The sequence below is a fragment of the Pleurodeles waltl genome, chromosome 11, assembly GCF_031143425.1.
Source record: "Pleurodeles waltl isolate 20211129_DDA chromosome 11, aPleWal1.hap1.20221129, whole genome shotgun sequence".
Taxonomy (NCBI): Eukaryota; Metazoa; Chordata; class Amphibia; order Caudata; family Salamandridae; genus Pleurodeles; species Pleurodeles waltl.
In genome coordinates, this window is record NC_090450.1 from 880,825,389 (window position 1) to 880,844,589 (window position 19,201).

Consider the following 19,201-nt stretch of genomic DNA (forward strand, 5'->3'; position numbering starts at 1 on the left):
AGAGGAAGTAAAAAGTTTGTTAGCTACCAAGCCTTCTAAACCCCCTAAGAAAGGGATTACTGCCGTCACTAATGATATAAAATCCTTTTTTGCCCCAGCGGACAGAGAACTCCCGTTACCTACAATACAAGGATCCAATTCAGAACCTGTTATACTAGAAGCTTTAACCAACTCAATAGAGAGCTCTAAACTGAGCCCGCCTAGCCAGCAGGGTGGCGTTTTCCCCCTTATTAACTGCGACAACCGTTTTACACCTCTTGCCCGCTTGGCGCCCTCTGATTCAGAGAGGAGTGTGTCAAGAGTAACAGTGGAGCCATTAACACTCACAGCTGCTCAGAGGGAACATTCTGTTAAGACACAACTAGTACAAATAAGAGCTGAAATGTGGAGCCTTAGGGAGTACCTTACATCCTTTAGTCATATGATGCACAGGAAGCTAGACAGTATATCCACCACAATCGGGGACATAAGGAAATCCTCATTCAAACCTGAGCCTAGCTCCGCATGTAGGCAAATCCAACAAGTTGAAACATCTACGACAGGAATATATAGGGGAAAGAGGGATGAAGTGGCAACACAGAACCACCACTGGGGAAAAAATATACTTCCTGTTGCGGCTGGCTCAAACAAATATGACACAAATCAGAATAAAAGAACGAACGATGAGGTGCACAGAAACAAATCTTTAGATAAAAGCTTTACAGGCCCTCTGCGAAGTGCCCCACTAAGCCAGACAAAGCACAGCCAGTATGGTATATATATGACAAATGTCTCCAAGCTAAGCTATGGTCAAAAAGAGCAAGGGGATTCCCTAAAGAACAAAGTAATCCATTAGATAAGGGGGTGTCAAGAAGTGTAGGTCTATCATAAGGGATGACATAGTCACTGTCCAGAGACATTCAAGAGAGTGCTCAGCAACAGACCTTATAGGCCTGAAACTGAGCAGCCAGACCCTAGTAAAGGGTCTTTTGCCACTTGACCAAAAATTGAGACCTGGGACTTCATCCCAAGTGTTGCTTGCCCAAAAAATCCCTCAATCATTGGCTAATCTGTTTTTTAATGAGAGATATAGCACCCGAACGCCCTTGAGCACACGCACTCTAAGAAGGGATTACAGGAGCAGCCCAACCTCAAACATAGGTTGACATGAAGCCCCCATAGTGAAGGTTGGGAGAGATGGCATACTTAGTAAAATGGCTCTGGACCCCTCTATACCAAACAACAAGATATTATGTATCCTGGGGGCAGAGCCAAGAGTACATTGTAGTGACCAAGCAGAGGAGATGGATTGTGGAGTAACGGCTTACCTAAGTGAAAATAGAGAGAAGCCGCAAGACATGGGGGATGGACCCGATTTATTGATTAGGTTTTTATCCTGGAATGTGGCAGGCTTACTTAAGAAAATAGCTAACCCTGATTGGTGTAGCCTCATAGATCAACATCACATTATCCTATTGCAGCCGACATGGGCTTCTTCTGCGATTAATAGAGTAGGCTATTGGACCTTTCAGAAGACAGCACTTCCATCACCATCTGGCAGTGCATCAGGGGGCTTGATAATCTGGCTAAAACATGATTTGTTCCCAAAGGTGAAGGAGCTAGCAACCCCCACGAGGGATATATTAGCTGTTGAGGTCGAACTTAGCAGCCCAAGGGGCAAGGGGGCCCATCCGTATAGTAATTGCAAACATATACGTTAGACCTGGCACCCAAAGGTCTCAGACTGCTTTGATAAGTATGCTAGCAGACCTCTAACTGTTTACCGGGGGGACAGGGTTTAATTGTTGCAGGAGATCTGAATATGCAACTTGTAGGAAGTTGGCTCTGTATGTACTTTTTCAAAGTAAGAAATAGCATGCACAAAGTCCAAGGGTTCCCCTTAGAGGTAAGATGGTGGCAAAAATAGATAATTCTAATGCTCTATTTTGTGGTAGTGTGGTCGAGCAGTAGGTTTATCAGAGGGTAGTGTTAAGCATTTGTTGTACACACACAGGCAATAAATGAGGAACACACACTCGGAGACAATTCCAGGCCAATAGGTTTTTATATAGAAAAATATATTTTCTTAGTTTATTTTAAGAACCACAGGTTCAAGATTTACAAACAATACTTTAAATGAAAGGTATTTCACTTAGGAACTTTGAATTAGCAAAATAGCATATACAGTTTTCACACAAATGGCAATAAGCTATTTCAAAACTGGACACAGTGCAATTTTCAACAGTTCCTGGGGGAGGTAAGTGTTTGTTAGTTTTGCAGGTAAGTAAACCACCTACAGGGTTCAAAGTTGGGTCCAAGGTAGCCCACCGTTGGGGGGGGGGAGGAGGACACAAGTCAGCACAAAAAGTACACCCTCAGCGGCACGGGGGCGGCCGGGTGCAGTGTGCAAACAGGCGTCGGGTTCGCAATGGAGTTCAATGGGAGACCCAGGGGTCTCTTCAGCGAAGCAGGCAGGCAAGGGGGGGGGGCTCCTTGGGGTAGCCACCACCTGGACAAGGGAGAGGGCCACCTGGGGGTCGCTCCTGCACTGGAGGTCGGATCCTTCAAGTCCTGGGGGCTGCGGGTGCAGTGTCTTTACCAGGCGTCGGGTCTTTGAAGCAGGCAGTCGCGGTCAGGGGGAGCCTCTGGATTCCCTCTGCAGGCGTCGCTGTGGGGGCTCAGGGGGGGGGTCAACTCTAGCTACTCACGGGCTCGCAGTCGCCGGGGAGTCCTCCCTGTAGTGTTTGTTCTCCACAAGTCGAGCCGGGGGCGTCGGGTGCAGAGTACAAAGTCTCACTATTTTCCGGCGGGAAACGCATGTTCTTTCAAAGTTGCTTCTTTGTTGCAAAGATGCTTCTTTCTTGGAGCAGAGCCGCTGTCCTTGGGAGTTCTTGGTCCTTTTAGATGCAGGGTAGTCCTCTGAGGCTTCAGAGGTCGCTGGACCCTGTGGAACGCGTCGCTGTAGCAGTTCTTTTGAAGTGGGGAGACAGGCCGGTAGAGCTGGGGCCAAAACAATTGGTGTCACCGTCTTCTCTGCAGGTTTTTCAGCTCAGCAGTCCTTCTTCGTCTTAGGTTGTAGGAATCTGTTTTCCTAGGTTCTGGGGAGCCCCTGAATACTGAATTTAGGGGTGTGTTTAGGTCTGGGAGGGCAGTAGCCAATGGCTACTGTCCTTGAGGGTGGCTACACCCTCTTTGTACCTCCTCCCTGAGGGAAGGGGGGCACATACCTATTCCTATTGGGGGAATCCTCTAAAATCAAGATGGAGGATTTCTAAAGGCAGGGATCATCTCAGCTCAGGACACCTTAGGGGCTGTCCTGACTGGTGGGTGACTCCTCCTTGTTTTTCTCATTATCTCTCCTGGACTTGCCGCCAGAAGTGGGGGCTGTGTCCAGGGGGCGGGCATCTCCACTAGCTGGAGTGCCCTGGGGCATTGTAACACGAAGCCTGAGCCTTTGAGGCTCACTGCTAGGTGTTACAGTTCCTGCAGGGGGGAGGTGTGAAGCACCTCCACCCAGAGCAGGCTTTGTTTCTGTCCTCAGAGAGCACAAAGGCTCTCACCCCATGGGGTCAGAAACTCGTCTCTCAGCAGCAGGCTGGCACAGACCAGTCAGTCCTGCACTGAACAATTGGGTAAAATACAGGGGGCATCTCTAAGATGCCCTCTGTGTGCATTTTTTAATAAATCCAACACTGGCATTAGTGTGGGTTTATTATTCTGAGAAGTTTGATACCAAACTTCCCAGTATTCAGTGTTGCCATTATGGAGCTGTGGAGTTCGTTTTTGACAAACTCCCAGACCATATACTTAATATGGTCACACTGTACTTACAATGTCTAGGAGTAGACTTAGACACTGTAGGGGCATATTGCTCATGCAGCTATGCCCTCACCTGTGGTATAGTACACCCTGCCTTAGGGCTGTAATGCCTGCTAGAGGGGTGACTTACCTATGCCACAGGCAGTATTTTGTGTGCATGGCACCCTGAGGGGGATGCCATGTCGACTTTGCCTTTTTCTCCCCACCAACACACACAATCTGCAATGGCAGTGGGCATGTGTTAGGTGAGGGGTCCCTTAGAGGGGCACAACACATGCTGCAGCCCTTAGGGACCTTCCCTGTTCACAGGGCCTTTGGTACCACTGGTACCTTTTACAAGGGACTTATCTGTGTGCCGGGGGTGTGCCAATTGTGGAAACAAGAGTACATTTTAGGTGAAAGAACACTGGTGCTGGAGCCTGGTTAGCAGGGTCCCAGCTCACTTCTCAGTCAATTCAGCATCAGTATCATGCAAAAAGTGGGGGGTAATTGCAACAGGGAGCCATTTCCTTACACAACTGAACTGCAGAGACGACAACCAGCAAAAAAGAACTAAATTTGCAGATCCATGGGACAGATCGGGGCCGGTTCGGGCCACAACTAAGAAAGCAGGGGGTGCACTAGATCTACTAGAAGACCTAATAAAAGCAAAGGGGCTAAGAATAGTAAATGGGAACACAAAATCAGATACCCCGGCGTTGCCCACATATAGGAGGGGTCCATACTCAAGTCGCTTAGACTATGTCTTAGTAGATGACACCCTCTGGAAATCTCTCCTCTATATGGTTGTTCTTCCTCGCAACGATAGCGATCATCGAGCTCTCAGTACCTCCTTTTTCACTACTCTATTCAGCTGCAAAACTTTGACAAAGTGGGTCAAAGGCAATGCTCTAGCCATGACGAATAATTATAAAAATGTGAAATGGGAATTGGTGGAAGATGATGTAAATTTCCAATTATTAATTTATAAAATAGTTATGTCAACGCTCTTACCCTTGAAACACACTGATTTTGCATTGGTGGATTTGATTAACTTGCATAGCATCTTGACCTATTGGCTAAAACCACACTTTCAGGTAGTAAGGAGGCGGGCAGAGATTGGGGCTAGAACATTGAGGTGGTTTTCTAACTCCTGTCGTCAGGCCAAAATACAACTATTGGGAGCACTGAAGGCAGGGAATTGTAGAGAGATAAGAGTATCCAGGGCTGCATACAAAGCAACATTAAAAAATGCAAAAAAAGAGTGGGAAACTAAATATTGGAATGGGCTGGTGGATGCACTCCATGAGAAGGATCTTAAACTGTTTTGGAAACTAGTGTCAGGCAAAGGCAGCTCCCAAACTGCGGAGAACTATCCTGTAATCCAGCCAGAAATTTGGGTGTTACATTTAAAAAAATGTATACAGAGAGTCTCAAACTAACTGTATTACTGCCCCTTTATTAAAACCCAATGGACCACCTATTGCCAACATACCAACTGTAGGACAGTCACACTACCTAAATTTGGCCTGGGTCTCTTCTCTCTAAAAGAAACAACCTTGGCTCTCCAGTCAGTACGTAAAGGGAAGGCCCCTGGGTTAGATGGTATCCCAGGTGACCTATATCTCTCCCAACCGACAACTTGGTCCCTATATTTAAATGCACTCAGCAATGAGATACTGAGGGGTGGAGAACTACCCTCCACGTGGCAAGGAGCAATTATAGTCCCCATCTTCAAGAAAGGGCCAAGGGAAGACCCTACAAATTATAGGCCAATAAGCCTAATTGATGTCAGCCAAAAAATATTCTGCAAACAGGTACTGAATAGATTACAGGCATGGATAGAGGATTCTCATATCCTTTCCGACCTCCAGGCAGGATTTAGGAAAGGAATGAGTACAATAGATCAGGCGTTCAGGTTCAATCTTCTCTGCTGGAAATACCTGTTACTTGACAAGAGCCACCTGTACGTGGCTTTTATTGATCTAAAAGCTGCCTTGGACATGGTACCACGAGATTTATTGTGGAATGCTCGGGAGAGCTACCAACTAGATGGAGTTACTAAGACTGATTAGGTACTTACACGAGGGGACTTTCGCCCAAGTACGTTGGTCTCATGGTGGTGATCTAACAGAAGCTATACCTGTCAATAGGGGTGTCAGACAGGGGTGTGTTCTGGCCCCAACATTGTTTAATCTCTTCATCAACGGTGTGGTGGACCAGCTGTTACATTGTAACCATGACGCTCCAACGTTAGCTGGAGCCTCTGTCCCCATTTTAATGTTCGCCGATGATACTTTATTAATTTCGAGAACGCCAATGGGTCTACAAAATCAACTGGATGCATTTTACAATTTTTGCTCCAGCAGAGGACTTGAAATAAATACAACTAAATCCAAGTTCATGGCTTTTAATACCCACAAATCGTTCAGGGGAACAATGACCATAGCAGGCCATCCGGTAGAGAGAGTTAGTCAATTTGACTATTTGGGGCTTAGGTTAAGAGATGATCAACAGTGGTCGGCACAGATTGGGAAGAGTCTGTCAGTCCTCAGACAGAGGTCAACAGCGATAGGGAGGGAAATTGCTAACATTTTGGAAGGGGAGATTTCACACGCCATCACCGTCTACAAAGCTGCGGCAGTGGCAGCTTCAATTTATGGTGCCGAGCTTTGGGGGCACACTAACTCAAGGTGTTTGACGACGGTAGAAAACCACTTTCTATGCAATTTTTTGCGGCTGCCGAGGAGTACCCCCCTCATACCCCTCAGATTTGACCTAGCTTTAAATGAGATTCACAACGAAATTGCTCTAAGACCACTCATGTACTGGGTTCGTCTCTGGACCTCTGAGCACTTGTCCACCTTCCAAATAGCAATAGACGAGTTTCTTGTGGGTGACAGTGCATCAAAAATACCTTGGCTCAGATATATTATAGAGACATGTGTAAAACTCTTAAAATGGAGGAGGTGTGGATAGATCCTCATAACTTGACTAAGGAAGTAAAAGAGCGCATAAACAGGTGTTATTGGGAGAATATTCTGGTGCAAATCTGGTCTAAAAATCAAGGCAGTCGGACCATACAGTTTTTGGACCATAAATGTAGCCCTTAATTTGAGGCCTACATGGACAATGTAAATCCTCCCTACACCAAAACTCTCTTCATTAAGTTCAGATTAGGGATCTTTCCGCACAAGACATTTACTGCGAGGTGGAGAGTGGAGGATCGTAACTTGACTTCCGGTCATCATTGTCAAGAGATACCAGAGTCACTCGCACACTTTATGTTTTTTTGCCCGAGATATCTGGCCCCTAGGAAGAAGTGGATTGTTCCGTTATGCAGGTCATAAGGGAATGTAATACATCATTACGCCTTTTGACAACTGACAAGATAGTTTTCTCAGTTGCGAGATACCTGCAAAGTGCATGGGCTATAAGAACTAGAGAATTGTTATAACTCTAAAATTTTAACAAGTAGATTTTAGGCTTGAACTATTTAATGTAGTAGTTGATAATCGATTGGAGTTTAACCGCCCATTATATTTTCTATCTCAATATTTAATATTCTGTAATTTTAAGATCAATGTTTTGCCTGAGCTGTTTTAATAAGTATGTGATTTTATAATTTATTCAGGGTTTTCTTAATGCATAATGTGGTGCCTCTCGTTTATCTTATTTTACAATTGATCCACTGTATAACTATGATATGGTGTTCTATCGCATACTTTTATGGCGTATAGCCGAAATAAAGTTATTATTGATAGTTAATGGGGGGGAAGCACAACGCTAGCAAGGCTGATACATCGTGTCTGGGTATTCGGCCAAAGGAGGAGATGCAACCTCACCACTGTGTTCTGCAGCTGCAGGAAGCTTATGATGGGCACAGGTGAGGGTCTGAAGGTAGATGCTGTAGACATAGTCTGTCCCGAAGAGCACTAAGACAAGGAATTTTATGCCTGCTGAATTAATCTCACCGAGGAGAAAAGAGGAGAGGATGCATCTCAGGATCCTGTTAAGTGTCAGGACTGAGGATAGTACCTAGATGGAAGAAGGATCAGTCGAAACATGAGGATTTTTGTTTTGAGATCTGGGGTAGCTGGCATTCATTCAATTTCTGACTGCTAACTAGCAAAGATGAAAAGTCCAGTGATCTAAGTTAACTGTTTCTCAAGCCTCAGGGTCATCTGTGCTGTCAACCTAAACTCTTGTTTTGTAGCCGTGGGCTGCGGTAAGAGCTGAGGATCAGGGGGTGCAACAGGGGTGTTAAATAGTAATAATTTGAAGGACATGAGGGAGATGATGAGTAATTGAGAAGGATGAACAGATCTAGTCACCTGAACGCCAAACACCTTAAACCTGTGCAGTAGGGTGGGATGATGGACTATGTCACAGGCAATTGAGAGGTCTATTAAAAGAGTGGTTTCCATTCTTTTCTGGTCCACTGTTGACATAAGGCCTTGCAGATGGTGGTATGACTCAGAACCGTGGCAGGCATGGAACTCAGTCTGGACATATATATCACAGTTAAGAGTTCAATGTACTTGGAGATGTTAATTTAAAAAATAAAAGTCTCAGACTGAGCAAATAGTTATAATACACATAGGTATAGCTGGATAGAAAGGAGATATACCAATACAAATCATGCATGTCTGAGCTGGAGAGCACCACTGCTGAAGCTTCAGATGGCACTGATTACAAAGACTGACAGAACAGAATAGTAGTTTCTTAACATAGTTCTTAAGATATTGGCCTCACTGTCTATTCTATGTGAGAAGATGAAGCCTTACATGCCTGTGTAGGGTAGGGTGACATTGCTACTATCAACTGAGTGAAAGGTTCCAAAAACTGGTTTGATTGCTCTATATTTGACGTTCATAAAAATTGCAGGTTTCTATGGATGCTTCTTCCACAACTCCTGAACAGACCCCTTTCAGAGGGCCATGGGGCACGCAAGAGCTACTGGGCCAGAGCTGCAGAAGCTGGAGTTGTTTTCCTTTAATGTCCCAGGGTCTGTCCTACAATGGTTCTGCAAATTGGGCCAAAAAACACCCTTTCAGCACCTGACTCTCAGTGGTAGTGATGCAAAGCTCCTCAGGGAGGTTACTGTGTGGAATAACAATACTCAACAGACACCCAAAAGCCTAATAACTACTTTTCCAACCCAGTGCTTATTTCTGTACATAGTAAAAGTTAATATTACACACAACACAAAAGTATCAGATACTCAAACACTGTGTGGGGGGTTATGCTCCCCCAAAGAAGATGTCCCTTCTACCTTCCCTTAATCTAAAAGTGCTTCAGCATGGGCTTCAGCACAGTTGCAGCGCTCCCCATTTGGTCCAGTAGGTATTAACAGAATTCAGTCTCTCACTGTTTGTCTCATTCATATTCAGTGCTTGTGGTAGGCCTCGTACAGGCGTCCCTTCCTTCAGTCCTTGCTTTCCCAAGGTTGGGGAAAGACGTCCTGGCCGCAAGTGTGTAGTGCGGCTGCGTCCAATCTCAGCGCAGATGCAGGCCACTGGAGTGTCCAGTGGCAGCATCTATCCTGAGGCAGCGGTCCTCTTCTGGGCACTTTGTTGGTGTGGCAGATGGGCCCACAGGTTCTGTCAGGACCGCCTCATGAACTGTGATGTGTTAGATGAGTAGGTGGCTTGGTCCTTCCTTGTCAACACAGCAGTCAGTCCACTTTTGCCACAAGTGTAGGAATAACAGTGGAGTAGCTTTAAGGTGCTGTATCGGTGGCATGTGAGTTCCAATCAAGCTTACTTGTGGTCAGGGATTTGGCAGCACCAGACACTTTAGACACACATTCTGGCAAGTGTCTTGAAGCAGTAGCGTAGTCCACGACTGGCAAGTGCACCAGGGCTAGCTACTATAAAAGTCTGCCTAGCTCTTTCATTCTTCCCTTAGGCAGGATCCCCCAGGCATTCCAGGGCAAAAAAAACACAGTTCTTCTTTGGGGTCAGGCTCCAGTTAAGGTCCCCTCACCTCTGGGAAAAGGGCCGTCAGGCAAACAACAGCACAGGCTGATGAATGGTCCTCAGAGTACTCTGTAGACCACCTTCTCCTTCATTGAAAAGCACTTGGAACTTGAACAATAAGTGGACCAACAGCTCTCTCACTCTCTCTCATTCAAGTACAGCAGACGGGATATGTTCTGTCTGCATACACTTTCCCCCAATTTGGGTTGGTTCTTCTTACGTGGCCTTCTTAGACTGCTTCCCAGACTCAGCATTTATAATAGTATGATTCTCCCACAGCATGGTCCTCTCCAGGCTAGAACACCAACAAAAGAGGCACAACGAGGTGCGAGTATTCTGCATTTGCCTACCAGGGCCAGACCTGATAGTGCTTAGGAAGAGAGACAAAAGTCTGAACTTTTTAAAGAAACCATCACATTCTGACAACAGGAACTGCAGTCCCATCCTTTTTTTTTTTTTTTTTTTTAAACAACAAAAAAAAAACATTTTATTAGTTTTGGTAGTACAGAATAGCATACCATACACAAACATAGTAAATAAACCTTGGCATCTCGAGGATATCTCCATAACAAGAATCCATCCACTTTCCCAAACCCTACCTCACATCTCATCTGACGGGGCATGACATCAACTTAGTAGCCCAAGCCACCCTCCCATTTGTTTGATACGATGAAATCCAGTTCCCTATAGTCTCTGGAGGAGATTCGAGACCTGGAGGATCGATCAATGGGGCCCATATTTTATCAAATGTATTTGGGCGTCCGCATGCCTGGTACAATGTGCCCATTGGATCATTCGGAGTATTGTCCTCCTGCCCCATAGCTACAGAATACCCCTCTAAGCCACCATCAATGCCAAACTACAAAACATAACATGAGGGGATATCTGGGTATTTTCTGCTCCTCACGTATACCTAAACACATCACTTCTGCTGATGTCCCATCCCCAGTTCCATGCAACCCCGTATGCTAACCAGAAGGCCTCAGGTCTGGGCATTCCCATAAAGTATGCACCAGTGTCCCTCGGTGGTTGCAGCCCTAGAGGCATCTGTCAATGGGGATCTTACCCATTCTGTAGAGCCTGGTCCGTGTGCAGTATGCTCGATGGAGTATCAATCTGTTTGAGATGGAAAACTGCTCTAATCGCTACCTTCCTTGGGTATGTACAAGATTCCTCCTAGGTCCCCATGTCTAATTCCCACTTTTCTTTCAACTTATCCACAGGTTGTAGCTGTTCCTAGTTACTGTTGCATAGATCTGCGAGATTGGATGTTTATACAGTAAACTCATCAGACGGAATCTCTTCAGGTATTTCATCTAAGTGGGCTGTGTATTGTGTCAGGGCGTGTTTTACCTGGATGTATTTGGAACTATGGAAGTCTGATAGTCCAAACAGCACTTGTTGTTCTTCAAAGGTCATCATACCCTTTTGCCCGTAACCCTCCCACATCAGAAAATTCCTATTAGATCCCACTGTCGAAAGACAGAAAGGTTTTCCAAATCTGTGAGTACATCTGAGTCCAATACGGGCATTGCCAGGGTGACCCTCCCATCCTATGGCCTTTGTTGTGTTTCTCCATATGGTTCTGTATGGATCTGTTGTCCCAGTCTGGCATTTCTACTGTACAGTGCCCTAGGGTACCATCTTTTAGGCAGCGCCCTTTGGTTCGCCATAAATACAGGGTCATTCTGCTCTTCGAAAGCCTAATCATTTATCACTGTCAACTGGGCTTCCCAATAGTACCATTTAAGATTGGGTACTACAATTATACCTTCATATTGGCCATGAATTAGGCTAGTTATAGCAATTTTTGGTAGAGACCCCACCCCATCCCACAGCAATACCCAGGGCGTCTCCAGTACTGCTTGCAAGAATGTCTCAGGGACTCTGTATGGCATGTTTTGCAGGACATACAGGAATATTTTTTGGAAAGGATTCAGATACAGCAGGAACTCATCAGCATGACGGGAGACCAGACCATGCCATGCCATGCCATGCCATGCCATGCAGCCCCCCATGTTGGTGGTCTCCGAGTTTGGACTGCAGTAGTCCAGTCCAACTGACTTGCGCATGCTCATCTTCTGGAACGCTCAGTTCCAACCACCACTGTCTCCTACTCGCAGCCTTCTTCTCAGCTGCAGATGAGCATCTCTTCTCACAGCAGCTGTTTTTGTAGGCTGTGCCGCTTGTTGTGTGGCTGCTTCTCACTATGCAGCTCCTAAGGAAGGTCAGTCATGCTTACAACATACTTAATGTCAGCCCTAACACACGAGACCCGGCTCTCTGGCTAAGTTAGAGGAATTTATTCAGCAAATTCGACTTTTAGTTAGGTTTGAGGAGGAAGGTTCGATATGCATATCTCCATTACAATTTTCAAATACAAACACTTGAGTTCTATATTGAATTGTATTTAACAATATTTATTTTAGATTTTTTTAATTATTGGTTTTATTGAGTGATTGCACTGAATATATTAATTTTTTAGAGACAATGTGAATATTTGTATTAGGTACTCTATCCAACAGGCAATGTCTGACTCCTTGGTAAATATCTGTAAGACGCTGAAGCCTCTATGAAAAAGATGCTTCTGTAAGACATCAATTTGAAATCAGTGTAATCCACAAAAAATGGAAAGAAGCATTCGTTTTCAAACAGCCAATAAAAATGACTCCCCGTAAAGAATGTTTCTTATGGTAGTGGATGATTGATTATTATTATTATGATGATGATGATAAAATGATCTGGTTGGGGCCATCAGAGAAAAGGCATAAATCTTCTTCATATGATTTGGGGGAGTCACCTAAGTCACATACTGATTTCCAAAACTTTGTCTTACTAGATTTTGCAGGTGAACCTATATTTGATTCAACCTCTATTCACCATCCAAACTCTATGGAATGGTCTCCTTATTTTCATGTGTCTCACTGTTTTAATAAGTTAAGACAACCATTGGATAAAAATCACCTGCAAAAGACCACAGGCCGAGTGTCCCCCTCTCTCTTTACCAAACTGTATAACAGCTACCCATTCCATTCAATCAAGCAATCAGTTTTTATAAAGCGCAACTACTCCCCCGTGAGGGTCTCAAGACGCTGGTGGTGGGTCTGAGCCTCATTCGAAGAGTCATGTCTTGAGTTTCTTCCTGAAGATGGTGAGTGGTGGGCTTTGTCTGAGGTGCATGGGCAGGTTGTTCCAGCTCTTAGCTGTGAGGTTGGCATAAGATCTTCCTCCGGCGGTGGTTTTCCAGATGCTTGTGATAGTGGCTAGCGCCTGCTGGGCAGAACAGAGGGGTCGGGCATGGTTATGGAATGAGATGTGATGGTTCAGGTAGGTCGCGCCAATGTTGTGAAGGGCCTTGTAGATGTGGGTGAGTAGTTTGAAGTCGATTCACTTCTCCACTGGGAGGCAATGGAGGATCCTAGGGTTTTGGGAGAGGTGTTCCTGGCGGCGGGAGGTTCAGGACGAGACTGGCGGTAGCATTTTGGATGAGTTGCAGTTTCCTGATGTTCTTTGTTGTGTTGCAGGCATTAAATGCGTTGCCATAGTCGAGCTTGCTTGTGACTAGGGCATGAGTGATTATCTTCCGGCAGTGGACCTGGATCCATTTAAAGATTTAGAGGAGTTGGCAGAGGGTGTGCCAGCAGGAAGAGGGGACTGCGTGTACCTGTTGGGTCATTGATAGGGAAGGGTCTAAGATGATTTGTAGGTTGCGACCATGGTCAGTCAGAGTAGGCAGTGCACTGAGCAATATGGGGCACCAGGAGTTGTCCAAGGCTGAAGTGGAGTCTCCAAAGATGATGAGCTCGCTGCCTGGATGAGCTGCCTTGAGCTCAACTCAGACAAGACCAACGGCTCTCATTCTGGAGTGAAAGTTCCTCTTAGCTTTGCCAGGGTCTTCAGTGAGGGATATGATGAGTTGTGTGTCATCAGCGTATGGCACGATGTTTATTCTGTGGTGTCTGACAATGGCTGCAAGCAGGGCCATGTAGATGTTGAAGAGCGTTCGGCTCAGGAAGGATCCCAGCGGGACTCTGAAGCTGACTTCTGTTGGTTTGGGTATGAAGGGTGGGAGCCTGACTGTGTTCTTCTGGTGAGGAAGGAGTGAATCCATTGCAAGGCGTTTCTGCACATTCCTGTGTCATTGAGTCTGGTGCATAAGGTGCTGCTGGAGAGCGTGTCGAAAGCTGCTGAGAGGTCGAGGAGTATGAGTGCCGTGGTGTGGCTGCCGTCGAGGAGTGTGCGGATGACATCAGTGGCTGCAAGAAGAGCTGTCTCCATTTCTTCTCTAAGCGCCTGCAGGTGCGTTTGGATTCTTGGAGTTCCTTTCTGAACCAGCTGGCTTTTATTTTGGGATGCACTTGACTGAAGTTGATTGTAGGGGGGCCCAAGGAGTTGGTGCATTCGGTGATCCAGGAGTTGAGGTTGCGTGCTGCGGCATTGGCCTTGTCAGTGGGGGAGAGGGTGATTTGGCAAGAGTCATGTTGAGTTGCTCATCAGTGATTTAATTCCATTTCCTGTGATGGGACGCGGAGGCAACTGTTGGGTGGTGTGATGGCCACTGACCCAAATATTATTGGGTTTTTTTTTCTCCAAATGTTGGTAAAAATCCTAACAACGGGGGTTGATAGGGTCTGGCTAAATGGGAAGCTTTTAGATTTGACTGGTGTTCTGATTAGAATTAGATTTAGCAGAGGAGGCAAAAATTTAAGGCAGAAAGGTGGATCTGGTAACTTAATCAAATTGAGCCCAGAGGGCGACATGTCTCTTGGGAAATGTTAACGTTTACAAGGCTCACCAATGTAGTAAGAGTCTCCTCTTAACAACTTAGGATCCATTTTGAAGTTTAGCAGCTAAACAGGCTAGCCAGCAAGCCTATGGGTTGTTATTCAGATATGACTGCATCAAAGACCTAAGTTAAAATATAGCTACCTTCACCTCAAGAGACAGGCTCAGTTATCATTAAGGATTTTTGGTTCTAGGGTATTTGCCAGGGCCAGCAAAGAAGGGAGCTGCTTTGACAGCTGTTATACCCAAAGAGGTGGATACAACCATAACAAAGGTTCCTATGGACTACAAGATTTCAGATATCAGTCCTTCCCTTAAAGGGGTAGAGGATTCAGACAACATGGCTATCAAAACAGAGGATCGCAGGTAAGTCATTTGATTTTTGGCCACCTACCTATATGAGGACAGCTAGTTATATTTCTTCCTTTGTAAAACTCAAGGATCCACTGTAATTGTTTGCTACAAACAGTTCAAGGTTACTGTATGGATAGTTCAGCTATTCTGGTTCAAGGGCCAATTTTTCTTTCATTATTCACATATAATACTTTAGATTCTGTAATCCCTTTAAACCTAGCAGCCTCTGAATTCTTTAGAATAGGCAACTTGTGACACACCCAGTCGCAACCTCAGAACTTGACTATTGTAAGTTATTACACTCAAGTTCTGATGTCACAATGTCTGCTACCAGAAGCAGAGATGAAGGGCAAGTCACATAGCATAATTGAAGCAGCTGTTTAAAGCAATGAAAACAGAATGTTTATTACAGAAATAAAACAACATATGCCCTGCTGGGGGCAACCTTTCTAAAGAAACAATTGCACAACCTAGCAACAATCCCCTCAATGTGCACTTTTTATTCTGTACTCACACATCTTTAAGAGAGGAATAGATTAATCTTTCCTGCTGACCATGTAACTCAAAGGATGCATAGGTGATTTATACACGAGCCTTGAACTTGCAACATCCCTCTAAGCACATTAAGCATCAAATCAAAAATCAAAGCATCTTTGCCAATGAATAAGAAAAAAAACCTACCATGTTTTGTGTTGCATTTATAGGGTGCACAATACTTTACAGTGGAAATAGGGTTATCCTGATGGTTAAAGTTTTCACTTAAGTATATGAGGAAGTGTATTGTATCCTGCACTGCATCCTAGATTTGTTTTGCAAATTTACTTTTTAAGTCACTATTCTTTCTCCCTGAAGTGGCCTACAGGATGCTTTGGAACAGAACATCTTGTGTTCCTAGAAGGTCATGTAGGCAGAACCCCCCCCCCCCCCCGAGGCTGCAAAATGTGTATCAGGTGGCCTAGCTGTAATGTACATAAAGAAAATGTTGAGAATGGAGCATGTATTTTGAAAACTTTACTTTAGCTTTACTTGCAGGCTTCAGCCCAAACCTCATAATATATCTCATATGGTTCTTTCTCACTACTGAACTATGTTCAATCTGAAGGACAAAGATTTGAAAGAAATCCAAGATACCCTTCTCTCTTTTCCTGCTTAATAAAACATAAAAATATGAGGTACGTAAATTTTACTTCTCAAAAGCACCAAAGACACTGGAGTCTGTGCATGAATCTACAGACTAGACGACCAGATGCCAGCTTTGACCTTCAATCCACGAAAGCGGTCACTTGTGCACACGAGGAAGAAACATATTTGGTGGAATTTGCCAATTAAAATACGTTTGAGCGTAGGAACTTTTAGACAAGAGGAAGCGGCCTGGAGAGAGTATGTGGCATAATGGCCAGAGCTGCTGACCCTGAAGTGGGGGAACCAGGTTCAAGACTCAGCATTGTCTCAACAGCCTGTGATTCTGGGTAAATCACTTAATCTCCCTGCACCTGCCAAAAAAAGAAAACAAAAGTGAATGCATTCTTGTGTAACATAACTGATGCTCATGTAAAGCGCTCCATTACCTTTGGGTGGAGTTTGCGCTATATAAAAAACAAAAAGCCAGAATTACAGCAATCTCTGCTTTAAAAAAGCATGAGTCTTGCGCCTAAATCTGGATTGGTAACATATTGTTAGTACCCTGGCATGTTAATTCTATCTGACTTTAATTTGTTGAGGGGATATCACAGTCTCAAGTCATTTTCCTACAAGGATGTAGGTTTCTGACATCAGATGCTTCCCTGACATTAGAGCATGAGGTTCACTGTTCAACAATATAAAAGTCATTTTCCAGCATTTAGGTACATTTCGGATATCACAATGTGATGTCACAGTTTGAGTCAACTCCTTCGAATAAATGAGATAGGATCCTGAGATCAGCCTAACATAATATCAAAGTCTTCCATGTTTCTGGATTGATGATGCAGACTGAAAAATAGTTATTTTTACCCATCCTTTATAAAAAAAAAAAATCTGTTGTTTATATACCCATCTTTTTCTAAGGTTCCGGAGATAATGGCACAGAGCGCTGGTGCGTTTTCGGAGTGCTTCATTTCTTTCAATTTGCAAACGAAACCCCGGTGGAGATCTTGTAAAATGGTCTTCAAAGTCGGGCCTTTTTCCTAGTGCCTTCTACCAAATTAAACCATGACTTACCTCACTTTAAGATCCCTGGGGGCTCTTATAGAACAAACAAATGATGTGGATTCTATAAACGTCGCCCTTGGGATTTTACGGCTATCAGGAGAGCCATCGAGAATTAAATTAGTAGACGTACTGAGATTATTATACTATAAAAGGCCAGTTTCATTATTATACACAATAAAGACCAACTAAAAGTACCATTGCGACGCTGACAGCAGATGTTCGCAGAGCTACCTTATGCAACCTTAAATTTGGTCCCTAAATGCAGACAGGGCACGCCAGCTCCCCTCCACGCGTTTTTCTTTTCTAGCCAAAACGGAAGGCATTTCTTAACTTTTCTGTGTGTTATATACTTCCCGAAATGATCCCTCCTGGTCCACTCCTACTCATCCTTACCTGTCCATGACGCTGGAGGCCCAATAACGACGCCCTCAGCGTAGCCCTGTTACCGCTAGGGGCGTTCCTTTCGGTCGTACCTCCTACATATCCACCACTGTCTTCGGAGATCTTCATGGCCGCGTCCGACCATCGGGGGAGAGCTTGAGCCCTCTGCCAGTTGCTGTGGCGACGCAGAACTTCACGTTCTATTTTCGATGTCCATATTAAGGAACGTTCCAAATTCATCAAAGGCCGCATTCTAAAACAATCGTCAGCTAACAGAGTGTCGCGGCAAACCTCACGCACCCGAAAAGTAACTAATGCTCTTCCTGCTTAATAAAAAATAAAATTAAAAAAAAAAAAAGGATTTTACTAATTCAAACACTGGTTTCATTTTTATAAAATTATCTTAAACGGGTCGCATTAGAACACTACATGCACCATTTTACATATAATTTGTTGTAAAAAGTGCAGCCAAGGGTCGTGTACTAAAACAAATGCAAGTATCCCACTCCAAGATGGCAGCCACGTTAGTTACTAGCCCGGTAGGACTGCTTGACAGATAGGGTAATCCCCTGCACTTGTTCGGAGGGAAAAGGAATGTGTGTTTGCTGTCAGTAGTACTTATAGAAGACACATTTCCCGATCTCACATACTGACTTACTACAAACGGTTAATTTTAACTGAAAGTGGAGCTGGTCCCCCTCGATAGGGAGTTAATGTTTTCAGTACGCGCGACGCGCGGATGAGTTTACCATTTTCTCACTGGCCTGAACACTATAAGGGGTGTAATATGGGAACTAGACATTTTAATCCTCGGTTTCTACATTATTGGCAGATCGCTGATATGAACGCTCAACCGTATATATTAGCAACCCATGCGTGGGGTTGGGTCACATTTTCCGTCAAATATCTTTTTGCTCATAAGCATCCAAATATTATGGTATCGATATTTTCCTTAATGATTATGCACGAGTGTGACGTTTCCTTTGCTCGTGCATACTGTACGCTGTCTCTTGGGACATGTATTCACAGATACCAATTTCACGTGCAGTTGTGTTGTAACACGTATATCCTTATTTTTAAATGCTCAGCTAGCATGTGCGTTAAGGACGAGGCCTGTACATGGTTATATCACGGTCCAAAAGTGATTTTTGTGACCTGGACTAGTACACCAAGTGTGCCCTCGTCAACATGGGATTCCTGTTCATGCACTGGTTGTTGCCGAAGCATCAGTGGCAGCACAGAGGTGTACAAACTCAGAGATGAGCAGACCGTTTTCTGTGTCAAATAGGAGTGTGCCCTACTTTAGGAAAGTGCCTCTTTTGACATGCCTCCCCCCGCCTGTTTTCTGGTGTAATTCTGGCTGTTAGTGCCTGGAGTCATTGCTAACCAGGTCCTCAGTGCCAGCTCTCTTTCCTCAAAACTACAGTTGTTTTGCACAATTGGCATACTCTTTAGCTACCACTGTAAGTCCCTAGTAAATGATACCCCTGGTGCCTGGGGTACTAAGGGCTGCAGACTAATCTGAAAACACAACCCTGTGTGCCAGGTCCCCTAACACTGCATGTGCCAGGTGTAAATCATCCCTTAGGCACAGTGCACCCAGGCACATGTGAGGGCATATATGCATGAGCAGATAGGCCCATGCTATGTCTCTGTCAATTCTGAGACATAGTAAGTACACAGGGAAGCCAGTTTAAATGTATGTGCAGAACACGGGTCATCACAAGTTCCGC

General features: G+C 44.7%; 1 protein-coding gene across 2 annotated transcripts in view; it reads right to left on the reverse strand.

The window, feature by feature from the left end:
- Nucleotides 1-17,635, reverse strand: part of ACACB (acetyl-CoA carboxylase beta) — a 1,528,264-nt gene extending 1,510,629 nt beyond the window's left edge. For both annotated transcript variants that reach the window (XM_069214760.1, XM_069214756.1), the window contains exon 1: nt 17,481-17,635. The gene's annotated coding sequence lies outside the window, so the exon portion shown is untranslated. The remainder of the gene's footprint in view (nt 1-17,480) is intronic.
- Between the last annotated feature and the right edge of the window lie 1,566 nt (nt 17,636-19,201).